General features: G+C 41.9%; 1 protein-coding gene and 1 pseudogene across 5 annotated transcripts in view; both read right to left on the reverse strand.

Annotated features, from left to right (window-relative positions):
- The window catches only part of Ints6 (integrator complex subunit 6), a 140,478-nt gene that overhangs the window by 98,758 nt on the left and 28,464 nt on the right, over positions 1-13,256 (reverse strand). The window lies entirely within an intron of this gene.
- On the reverse strand, positions 4,159-7,833 carry Sec61g-ps5 (Sec61 translocon subunit gamma, pseudogene 5; annotated as a pseudogene).

Genomic DNA, 13,256 nt, shown 5'->3' on the forward strand with positions numbered 1-13,256 from the left:
GCTGCACTCCATTGCAAAAGATTGTCAGGGCTGGGCTTGGTGGTTTCTATCCCAGCACAGAGGGACTGAGAAGACATAATAGTCTCACCTGACTATCCAGCTGCTCTCCACCACCTGTTATACCAGCTGTTGTACCCAACTCTGCTTTAATGACACATGGTCTGGGGGAGGAGAAGAAATAGAAGCCAGGAAAGAGGAAAGAGGAGAGAGGAGGTCCACTCCCATGTAAGGAAGCCCAATAAACTCACTGGTTCCCCAGAGTTAACTTTAGTGGACTCTTGCCTTGGTTCGCTGTTGGGACCTTGGACACCATTTATGTCTCTTCCTTGGAAGAGATTTAGCATCTGAATAGAACAATCAGATGAACTCAGTGTTCCTCAGAGGTAATGTAACACAGTTGCATTTGGCTGTCTTACTAGCTCTTTGCTACTCTACCTCTTTTTAGATAGTTATGCTGAGAACAACAAAAATTAACAAGCTTAACATTGGATATGAAATTACACGAATGAGGTAATAAGATAATACACAAGGAAACTTAGTTTGGATCGTACAAATTATGTAATGCAAGACCTCAAAAAATGCTACTAAAAAAGAACTTACTTCTTTCTGATGAGAAATGTTTTGCTGTAATAGCTCAAGTCACAAATGGTTCAAGGTCATCCTTTAGAGTGGATAGAACCAGGTTGAGAGTCAGAGTAGATAGTTTTCCTGGCAAAAGAACATGAGACCTGCAGATATTCTTTTAGTGTATGCATATGTGTGTCCTTGTGTGTGTGTCTCTGTGTGTGTTTGTGTCTGTGTGTATGTTTATGTCCATGTGTGTGTCTGTGAGTGTGTGCCTGTGTGTGTGTTTATGTCTGTATGTGTGTGTCTGTGTGTGTGTCTGTGTGTGTGTTTGTGAGAGTGTGCCTGTGTGTGTTTATGTCTGTGTGTGTGTTGATATCTGTGTGTGTATGTCTGTGTGTGTGTTGATACCCGTGTGTGTATGTCTGTGTGTGTGTTGATATCTGTGTGTGTATGTCTGTGTGTGTTGATATCTGTATGTGTATGTCTGTGTGTGTGTTGATATCTGTGTGTGTTGATATCTATGTGTGTATGTCTGTGTGTATGTTTATGTCTATGTGCATGTCTGTGTGTATGTTTGTGTTTGTGTGTGTGTCTGTTCATGTCTGTGTGTCTGTGTGCCTCTATGTGTGTCTGCCTGTGGGAATGTGTCTGTGTGTGTGTGAGTGTGTTTATGTGTGTGTGTGTCTATGTGTATGTTTATGTCTGTGTGTGTCTCTGTGTGTTTGTCTGTGTGTGTGTCTGTTCATGTGTGTGTGCCTGTGTGTGTCTGTGTGTGTCTGTGTGTGTGTCTGTTCATGTGTGTGTGCCTGTGTGTGTCTGTGTGTCTGCCTGTGGGTATGTGTCTGTGAGTATCTGTGTCTCTCTGTCACTGGGACTGAGCTATGGTTCTTGCAGACAGTAGGCATGAGCACGATTGCTCAGCTATATTTTACACTTTTTAATTTTGAGGCAGTCTCACCAAGTTTTCCACACTAGTGTTGAATTTCCTCTGTAACCCACACTGTCCCTAAACTTGTCCCCTAGTCTCAGCCTCCCAATGGACTACAGGCATGAATCACTAGAATTGCTCAACTAACTCCAGATGCACATGGACTAAGTGGCCAACACTGTGCTGGCCCCTGAGACTTTGTAATTCAATGAAAAGGAAACATAAAATAGTGAGATACAATGCCTTCAGAAGACCTCTGCACACACAGAGTAAGACTAATTGCTAAGGAATTTCTTTGAAAATGCAAGGTAATGAACCACATTTCATCAGCTTAGGAACACCTTATATTGCCAACAGTCATCCTGGGGGGCGGTGGGTGGAGGGTTGTCTGAGTGGTTAAGAGCACTTGCTGCCCTTCCAGAGAACCCAGGTTCAATTTCCAGCATCCACAAGGCTGCCCACAATCATCTTTAACTCCAGTTCAATGAGCCATAGTGCCTTCTTCTGGCCTCAGTGGGCACTGGATACACTGTACTGATGCACATATAGGCAAAAGCCTCATGCACACAACTTTTGTTGTTGTTTCAATTTAAAGACTTTTCAGGGGCTGGAGAGATGGCTCAGCAATTGAGAGCACTGACTGCTTCCAGAGGTCCTGAGTTCAATTCCCACACACGGTGGCTCACAACCATCTGTAAAGAATCCAACGCCCTCTTCTGGTGTGTCTGAAGAGAGGAACAGTGTATTCACAGACATAAAATAAATCTTTAAAAAAAGGATTTTCATTTTGAACCAGTGTAGGACTACTGCTAGTTAAAGTATGTAACAATAGTGACTCATCACATAGAAATTATCCTCAATAATGAATTCTGCTAATGAGCATGAGTGAGAGGCAGAGATCTTTGCTTTTCTTTTTTCTTTTCTTTCCTTCGGGTTTTTTTTTTTTTTTTTTTTTTTTTTAAGAACACACTATTCCTGTCTCTGGTATTTCCTTCCAAACCCTTGAAATCTGTTCTGTAAGATTTTTGACCTAATAGGTGTCACTGCGTACCTTTCAGACTGCAGTCAACTTAAAATCCTTTTGTACACAGCTGGCTGACTGAAAAGCCTCGAAAGTACAGTTGTCATGCCACTGAGAATAACCACCGCAAAGTTCGCATGCTCCAGCTCTGACAACCGCTCAGAACTGCCTTCTGGTGTCCGCATTGCAGGGTGTCACTGGGAAGTCAGAATCCCAGTTTTAGAATTTTTAAAGGGAAATATACGTGATAGTGATGGGGAAATACCAGTTATGGGTGATACCTGTTAAAGTCAATGCTGGGAGGAGATGCAGAGGGCTGTGTGAGCGGTGAGGATGGACAGATAGCCCTCATACCATGGTGGCAAAGCAGAGGCCACATGAGGATTTGTGAAGGGGAGCCAGGGCCTCTGCCTGGAAGAATGCTGAAAACAGAAACTGGGCCATCTCCTGGAAGGTTTCATGTGCCCAATTAAGATATTTTGGATTTTGTGCTTTAAATGATAGGTTGAAAAAAATGGTAGAGGGTCAGAGAATGACCCAAAGAATTGAAGTCTAACTTTAGGAAACAGTTTCATGTGTAGATGTTGATAGTAAGTACAAACAAATGCTCAGCACAGGGTCTAGAGAGATGGCTCAGTGATTAAGAGCACTGACTGCTCTCCCAGAGGTCCTGAGTTCAAATCCCAGCAACCACATGGTGACTCACAACCATCTGTAATGGGGTCTGATGCCCTCTTCTGGTGTGTCTGAAGACAGCAACAGTGCACTTATGTATAATAAATAAATCTTTTTTAAAAATGCCCAGCACAGCTTCCCTCCCTCAGGCTTCCCTAAAGACTGCTCCCCGACAGACACCGCTCCCCTGAGAATAGTTCACCTGTCTCCTTGACGCAGCCGTACACCATAACGCCCACTCCCTTGTTTACCTGTCTGTAATGGCTGTGACTCTATGTTCAGCATGCATAATAACCCCCACCTCTCTGCTCAACTCTGTCTGTATCATAAACAAGCTGAACTTCCGGGGTGCTGGGGGTTCTTTATCTGAGAACCCAGACAACCCAATCCCAGCTCTGTCCTTGTGTCTGTTCATCTGTCTTGGATAGAACACAGAGAGTTGTTAGTCTAATAATAAAGTGGCCCTATAAGATTCTTGGGATTCAGTTTAAAATCAGATAACACTAATCCCTACCCTAGGTAGGGGCAGAAAATACAGCTTAGGATTTAGAATTAAATTGGAATGTCAGATAACATGTAGTATTTTAGTATAAGTATGTCCCCTGTGATACCCGGGACATACTCATAGTAGAAACTACATATTCTTTGAAATTCACACTTTATTGTACCTCCTGTATTTTGTTTACCAAGCATTGCAATACTATGAGTTTAACACACCGGAGACCAATTATCAGTAAATATAGTTAGGGTATGGGGAATACTATGTAACCTAGGAAATCATAAATTAGAAGTCACGGGAACCCTGAATGAGTGAAGGAAATCTGCCTGACAACCAAGAACACTCTCCTTTGTTGTTCCGGGGGAAAAAAAGGTTATTTTGAAATTATTTTAATTTAGAAATAGAAAACTTCATAGGAAAGAGGAAAGAAATGAAAAACACACAGCATCCAGGCAACGTTTTACTTCATGAGCTTGTCACCCCCTCATTGGTTCACTAGCTCCATGATGAAAAAGTACTCAACCTCCCACAGTAATGTTGTTAATAGGGATGTGGATCCATTTCATAAGGAAGCCAGTGAATCGCAGGATAACAAATCCTATCGCTGTGGCCATGGTGATCTTCCGGAATTCTTTCCTCTCAGGTTTGAGTGTATCTTTTAAGCAGTCAAATTAAGTCCTTTACAAACTGCCGGTTTGACAAACTGTATTACCTGATCCACGTTTGAGGGATGGCGGTTTGAGAGGGCAGAGACATGTAGCTTAGGAGAGAATTGAGCCCAATGGAACCCCCAAGAACTTTCTTATGTCAAGAAATAAATTTCTGGTTGAGTGTGGTTTCATATCTTTAGTCCAAGCATTCAAGAGGCAGAGGCAAGCAGATCTGTATGAGTTCAAGACAGCCTGGTCTGCATAGTGAGTTCCAAAACAGCCAGGGCTACACAGCACCTTTAACACCACCTTTAACAACAGCAAGAATTTCTCTTACACTGATAATGACAGAACATTATATGGAAATTGCATTACTAATACCATATACCACTCCTGATTACTAAAACATTGTAAATGTGTTCCATTGAAATAATTCATAAAAATAGAGAACATTTTGTAGACCCTAAAAATAGGACCATAGAATTTGCCTTCTGGAAGTACATGGCCTAAGAGAGGAAATAAAGATGCGTAGTACTGGCGAGAAAGTCAGTGGCAGCAGAGATGTGCAAAGCCTACTTTCAGTTGAAGTAAGGAATTTATTCAGACATGGCATGAATAGAAAGAAGCAGGTTTTTCCCTTCAAACCTTTTAATTTTTTAGATTCTTTTTTAACTTAAAAGTGTAGGTTATATTTGGGAGGGAGATACAGTACCTGACTGGCCCGTGAGAGACCCTGAAGTTCGATCCCCAGCACCACACAAAGTAAAGAAAGTGAAATGATGTGACAGTCAACATTTTTTAAAAGTAGAATTTTAGTATATAGCCCTCCCTTTATATTCAAAATAAAATTGGAGTCTTAACTCTTTTTTCCTAGTTGATATGTTGTAAGCATTTTGGAAGGTGTATGAGAGGCCTTGACAGACTAAAAGTATCTATGCAGACCAGTCCAGCCTCCGACTCCCAGAGATTTACCTGCCTCTGACCTCTAAGAGCTGGGATGAGAGGTGTGCATCACCATGTCTAGTTTATAACATTATTTTAGATGTTAAAATAACTTTAAAGATTTTTACTAGTGTATATTAATTATACATAGTTTGGATTTGATTCTGACATATGTGTATACAAAGCATTTTTACCACATTCATCCCCATCACTCTTGTTCCCTCCTCCCACTGATCCCTTTTGCTGTCATGCCTAGAAAAATATGTAATAAGTGCATGTTTTTCCTTTCATGGGCATAGCACAATTTAATTTCCTCCTATTAGAACAAGAGCATGTGAATGAACTAAGCAAGGCTCATATGAACTCACCGAGACTGGAGCAGCAAGCACAGGGCCTACGCAGGTCTATACAAGGTCATATTACATCACTCAGCTTAGTATTTCTATGGGAATCCTGAGTGAGCGAATAAACAAACCGGCCTCTGATCCCTGTGCCTGCTCTTCAGGCTCTTTTCCTTCTGGTGGGTTGCCTTGTCCAGCTTCAATGTGATGGGTTTTTGATTTATCATATTTTATTTGGTCACTTTTGGCTGTTATCACTTAGAAGCCTGTTCTTTTTTTTTTTTTAATGAGATAGAGAAAGAAACTGGACCTGGAAGGGTGGGAAGGAGCTGGGAGGGGTAAAGGGAGAGGAAACTGGAATCAGAATATATTGTATGAGAAAAGAATCTATTTTCAATACAAGGAAAAGGCAAAGAAAAAATTCCTTCTGTTATTTTCAGGGCTGTGTCTCAGTTGTTAGAATGCTTGCCTAGCATGCATAAAGACCTAGATGCAGTCCCCAGCACCACATGAACCTAGTTTAGTATATGACTGTAATCCCAGTACTATGGAAGCAGAGTTAGAAGGACACATGAGATTCTATTTTTAACGAAAGGGATAATGGGGAGACTGGAATGGGAGAGTTAAACAGAGAAGGGAGGAAAGACAGGAGTAGACAGCTAAAACCAAGGGCCATTTGAGGGTCATATGGAAACCTACTACAGTAGGAGCTTCATTCATTCCATATATTATATATATATATATATATATATATATATATATATATATATATATATATATATATATATATATATGAAATCATCAAGTAATGGAGGAAACAAAGACATCTCTCACTACAAATGAAATTTGCAGTGCCAGGGTCACATCTAATTGAGTTGTTGGGCAAAGTGGACCCATGGAAACACCCAACCAACTCAGGCTACTGCCAATACTATTGGTTGCTCTCCATCGGTTGATGACTTATTGCTGAAGACAATACTCACATATCTCACTGAACACAGAGAAGCTGGTGTCTAACTAGAGCCTTCATCCCTACTGGCTGGTTTCACGGTACTGGAAGCTACCAGAGAACAAAATGAACAGGGCTGGAGAGATGGCTCAGTGGTTAAGAGCACTGACTGCTCTTCCAGAGGTCCTGAGTTCAAATCCCAGCAACCACATGGTGGCTCACAACCATCTGTAATGAGTTCTGATGCCCTCCTCTGGTGTGTCTGAAGATAGTTACAGTGTACTTATATATAATAAATACATAAATCTTAAAAAAAAAACCCAAAATGAACAAACCAACAAACAGAACATAATGAAACTAAGAAAGGGCATGAGAAAGGCATACATAAGCCCCTCCCACACACGCACTCACACACTCTGTGTACACAAACAAAACCTATGAAAACTCAAGAGCATAAACTATAATATTCAAGCCAAAGATCAGTAAACAAAATCCCCCAAAGCAATATGATACAAGAAATCCTAAACATACTCTTGAGTTCGTTTTGTGTTGGCCGTTCACTGCTGGGCTTAGGGCCTGACCATATGTGTGGTTTGAGTGCCAGGTAAGACTCCTTTGCAGGAACTAATTTTCCCTTTGTGAGTAGTTGGTAAGTGGAGTCCTATTGTTTCTTGAAGACGCTGTTTCCTTGGTGTCATCCACCCTTTCCGGCTCTTAGTTTTTTCTGCCTTCTCTCCTGTATAGCTCCCTGAGCTTTGAGGGAGGGATTTGATGAGACAAACCACTTAGGACTGAGGGTTCCATGGCTTCTCACTCCCTGCACATTGTCCAGTTGCGGATCTCTGTGGTAGCTCCCATCTTTGGTAGGAGTGAGACACTGGTCTACCGTTTAGCAGATATCCTTAATAGTCATTTTATTGCTATGTTACTTTAGCAGAACAATAGTTTTTGGTTTGCCCTAGGCCTATGATCTATGTATTCTTAGGTTCTTGGCCACCTGAGCATGTAAGGCAGGGGTTCCTTCTCATGGAGTGGGCCTTAAATCTAATCAGAGAGTGGCTGTTTAGCATTTGCGGCGTTATTGCATCAGTATACCATACATACAGGTCTCCATTATAGGTTCAGCGAGAGACCCTGTATCAAAACATAAGGTGGAGGGAGCTGGGGAGATGGCTCGGCAACTAAGAGTGCCTAATGATCTTGCACAGATACCTGGTTTCGTCTGTAACCTGTAAACCTTCTCCAAGTTGCTTTCTGACATGGTTTTTATCACCAAAACAAAAAGTAACAATACATACATGCACACATTCACACAAATACCTCTGCACTCACTGGTGGACGGGGGTGTGGGGGTGGGGGTGGGGGACAAATAAAACATGACTTAGCCCCTAAGAACTGCTCTTGTAGACCTAAGCTCAGTTCCTAGCTTCCACATAGTGGCTCACAGTCATCCATAATACCCAGTTTTAGGGCATCCAGTTCTTTCTCCTGACCTCCACAGGCACTGGCATACATGGGGTGTACCTACATGCATGCAAATCACCCATACACTTGAAACAAAAAAAATTGTCTTTTTTTTAAAGTGGTGAAGTAGAGGCCTGGGGATTGTTTTTTCTAATGGGACATTTATAAAAGGGCCCATTGAGAAAGTGACATTTGAGCGCTACCATGGCGATGAGACATAGAACCAGGTAGATAATGGGTGACTACATTCTCGGCAGAAAAATAATGTAACAGCAGTAAATCTGGAGTGGAGCTTGCATATGTAGGGGACAGGAGAGAAGTGACCAGAGTGAGACAGAATGTTGTTACAAGGCTCACTCCAAGACCTGATAGTTGGAACTAGCGCATGTCAATCTGTTGATGAGCGCATGTGCCTCCATGTGGGATGGGATGGGAAGTCATTGGGCAGGGCTGAGCCGAGCATCCGTTTACCTATTAGCTTAGAGTAGATTGCAGAGGGAGGAATAGGAACAAGGAGATCAGTCAGGAGGCGGCAGTGTGACTTGGGGAAAAACCATGAAGTTAATAGTGAAAGTGACTTTAGAGACAAGAAAGGAATAACTTCAAACATTCCCAATATTCTTCTTGGAGAAATTTTCTTAAAGGAGGAGTACTACGCGCATGTTAAGGGCTCGTTCTACAGACAGCAAACTTGTTCACCGGACAAGTTCCAGTCCATACTTCCGCCATTCTCAATGACATAGAGTTTACAAAAGAGCTTTGAAGGGCGAGGCATGGCAGCTCACAACCCTAGTCCCAGAGCTCAGGAAGCTGAAGCTGGAAAAAGCACCTCAATCCAGGTGCCTGAGATAACTGTGAGCTGCACATGGAGACCCGTCTCTCTCAGGAAAAAAGTGCCATGGCCTGAATCCATTATAAGATTCTGTTTTTATTTCTTCTTGTCTGGATGAGTGTGTGTATCTCTGTATGAATGCATGCCACATTTGTACAGCTTTCTGAAGAGATCAGAAAAGGCGGTTCAGTCCCCTGAGTTAAGCTACAGTGAAGGCAGTTGTGAGACACCTTATATGGGTGCTGGGAACTGAACTGAGATCCCCAAGAAAAGAGCAGCAAGCTCTCCTAACCACCAACCCCCAATCATTTTTTAGTAGCTTTACAAAGTACTTTAATTTGCCAAGAATCATTAGAAGGCTTATATTTTGCACATATATGTTACATATGTAGAGACATTTTAAGGAAGAAAATAAAATACAGATTACCAAAAGCTCCATGTTTCCCTTGGGAACCCATATTATAGAAATAACATGGAGACAGGCTGGAGAAATGGCTCAGTGGTTAAGAGCACTGACTGCTTCCAGAGGTCCTGAGTTCAAATCCCAGCAACCACATGGTGGCTCACAACCATCTATAATGAGATCTGATGCCCTCCTCTGGTGTGTCTGAAGACAGCTACAGTGAACTCATATATAATAAATAAATAAATCTTTTTTTTTTAAAAAAAAAGGACATGGAGTTATTTTCAGAGCAAGAACAATTAGAATTTAGTAAACGATGAGAGAGAGAGAGAGATGAAGATGAATTTCTTGTCTATAGCTGCCTCAAGCTTATTGTGCTTTCAGACACAAACAGATGCATTAGCTTCTTAGATCTTGAGCTACTGGTCTGTGACTAGAATTTGACTCACAGTTGTCAGGCCTTAGGACAAGCTTGAACTGTGCCGTCTACTTCCTGACTACAGGTCTGAGAACTTCTCAGCCAATTCCTTATTTTCATTCATATGCATGTATCTATCTTCCATTGACTCTATTTCTTTGAAGACCCCTAAAAAACCCTGCCTTCCAGTAAAATTTTAATGTATATTGAATGACAAATTCAGAGGTTGAGAAAGTAGAAAGGGGATGAATGTTTAGGCTGCACTGAGAAAAATGGTGTTCCAGAAAAATCCCTATAAAAAATTATAGGGACGCAAACCGAGCATCTGGGCTCTTGCTGAGCTGAGAGGCCGCAGGGCCGATGGCCAGCAGTTAGGACGCTCAGCAAGCATAACTGTGAGTGTTCAGAGTTGAATGTGGTGAAAGGTTACAGGCAATGACCACCTGTAGCTGGCCCCACAGGGGGCAAGAACAAGTGTTCCATGGCACATTTGCTCTAGCTCCCTTCATCATGAAACCCAACCAAAGTGTAGGCCGAGCTTCCCCTCTGACAGCAGGTAATCATGGAGACTGTTAAATCAGTGTCTGAGGCTGCAAAGCAGAATGGAACTAGAATTCGGATCTGAATCTAGAGGCAAGATGCTAGGTGTGACCTTAATTATTGTTTACCTGCACGTGGGACCATCTGTTGAGGGACCTCCCATTCCCTGGATGACTGTTGAAATTTGAAACCAAAAGGACACTCAGGATCAGACAATGACAAAGAGACAGTCAACAAAATATCATCCAAAGCAAGGATTTGTTCTTAAAGACAGGGCTGGTAATAATCAATTCACTAATGTCCAGAGGCTGGCCTTAAAGAGTACATGAAGAGTTTATCACTAACAGTGGGCACATAGCAGAACCCACGGCATCTGCTCAATTTGTCAGGAAACTGGTACTCATTCTCCAATGCATATTCACAGCAAGGAGCGCACTCAAAGCTGTAGATTTCCTCACACTTGTTTATGTAAGTTAAGCTTGTAATTGGAATTATGGCAATTAATTTAGTATTGTGTAAAACCAAAGTAAACAATAAAACCTAAATAGCCCACATGTATTTACTGGTAAATAAAATAATACATATTTGTGTTTGGATTGGAACTCTTGCCACTGCTATGCACACGCTCTGCCACAGAAGTATACCCCTGACCACGTATCATTTTAAAATTTCTGTTTTAACCTTCCCATCCGTCACTACCTACTATGTTGGCTAAGAAAGCTTTTATAATATCCAGTGTACCCGGAGAGCACTTTACAGCCGTCTTTCCATAAAAACTACAATCTGCCTCAAAAAACAAAATTAAAAGCTGGAGTCCACCCTGTCCTGTGAGTCCTTCAACAACTTCCTCTGAACCTGCCTGCTTAGACCTGTCCCTCTAAGGCTTGGGAGTTCTGTCCCTCTTACATAATAACCTTTGTCTCCTGGCTACTTGTGGGTCACAAATATCCCCAAATCATAAGGAATTATTCACTTGGGGGCCAGGCCGTCATCACTTATTATTTTGCTGTATGCCAATGTGTATATAATAGCTTAATAACCTCTACAAAGAACCTTGGGGATTATCTAGTATATTAAGATGAGTTAGGGCTAGAAGTGGGGTTTGAGGGCAGAGTACTTGCCTAGTATATGCCCTTCCCTGAGTTCTATCTCTAGAATCAAAAGAGAAAAATGAATCACAGAATCTAGACAGGCGAGTAAACGGAAGAGTAACAAAATTTAAAGAAAATCCCCTAAAATAAAAGTGTATTGAAATAAAGTTAAGACAAGTGGACAGGTGCGCTGGTGCACATCTTTGGGGTTTTTTTGGGACAAGGTTTCTCTGTGTAGCCTTGGCTGTCCTGGAACTCACTCTGTAGATCAAGCTGGCCTCAAATTCTGAGCTTTGCCAGCCTCTGGCTCCAAAGTACTTGGATTAAAGGCCTGTGCCACCCACCACCCTGATGGGGGCACACCTTCGATCTCAGCGTGAGGAAGACAGAAGCAGGCAGATCCCGGTAAATTCAAGACCAGTCTGGTCTTGGAGGCCAGCTAGGGAATACATAATAAAACACTATCGAAGAAGAAGAAGAAGAAGAAGAAGAAGAAGAAGAAGAAGAAGAAGAAGAAGAAGAAGAAGAAGAAGAAGAAGAAGAAGAAGAAGAAGAAGAAGAAGAAGAAGAAGAAAAGAACCGTTTATAAAACTCTACATTGTTTGGGAAGCTGCCTCCAGAAATCATGTCAGAAGCTATTCTGATACCTAAGTATCAATTATCCTGTCCCGCCCTGCCTCCTGCCAGACACTAAGTTAAAGGTCAACATTTCCTCCCAGGTGAATCAGTTGAGGGTTACGGGCATTGATAAATAAAGAAACCTGAAAAACAGGTTATTTCCGTGATGTGTGTCAGAGTGGAGGTGGGCCAGCAGCCTCTCCATCCATCTGCTCTGTTCCATGATGTCACCAGGGGTTTTAAGCCTTCTCTTTTTCTTGTTCAGTCAGTCTCCACCTGGGCTTATCCTCCCATCATTAGCCAGTTTAGTCCTGTCTGTATTGCTTTGGTAGAAGCGATGGAAAGAAGAAACATGCCAGTCGAGCTGTCTCCCTTAAAAGTTTCTAGAACGGCCCCTGTTAATTTCCTCTTAGGTCTGCACTCCAGCGTGTCACATGACTACATCCACTTGCAAGGGAGTCTGGGAAGTGAGACTTTGAGCATACTGCTAGCTGCAGTGCAACTGAGGCAGTAAGTAAGGAGCCAGGAGGAGCAGCAGTTACTATGGATAGACTTGGACTGAGGTCATAAGAGATCACAGGGAAGTGCCGGCCGGCATCACCCTAGGCACTGAATAGTGACTGAAAAACAAAACGAATGGTAATGGCTCTGCACTTCTTTATTTTTTCCTTTCTTTCTCTCTCTCTCTCTTTAATACTACGTATTTATCTATGGGGTTGGGGGCATCCACACATGGAAGTCAGAAGACGACATAAGCCAGTTTTCTTCTACCATGTTGGCCTCAGAACAGATTAAGGTTGTCAGGCCCAGCAGCATGGACCTACTACACTCATGGAACCATCTCACCATCCCAGGGTTTCCTTTCTAATAATTTTGAAGAAATGTTTTCCCACATATAATGAATTCAATTTGGTAGTAAAAAAAACTTAGTAGGAAAATTGGTTTTAAATTATTGGTGCAGAACTTTAAAAAACCCTCATTTTATTGAACATTAGTATTTGGATAACAACAAAAGGGGTATTGGAGTTAAGACTGTAACTTAGTTGATCTTGTGCTTGCCTAGCATACATAAAGCCCTGGTTTGGATCCCATATATAACCATATGTAGAGTTACACACTTATAACTCAGGAGGTCAAGTGTTAGTGGCTTTTTAATAAATTTTTGTGCAGTTTTCCTCTTAAGAAAGCTACCAAACAATTGAGACAAAACTATTATATTTATTTAACAAACTTTAAGGGCACAACGACTGAGCAGTATTACTCTGTTAATCCTCGAAAGTAATCTGGCTACCTCCCAGTCAAAATCCCAGTGATACTT

This window comes from Rattus norvegicus, chromosome 15 (assembly GCF_021556685.1).
Source record: "Rattus norvegicus strain SHRSP/BbbUtx chromosome 15, alternate assembly SHRSP_T2T, whole genome shotgun sequence".
NCBI classification, from domain to species: Eukaryota; Metazoa; Chordata; class Mammalia; order Rodentia; family Muridae; genus Rattus; species Rattus norvegicus.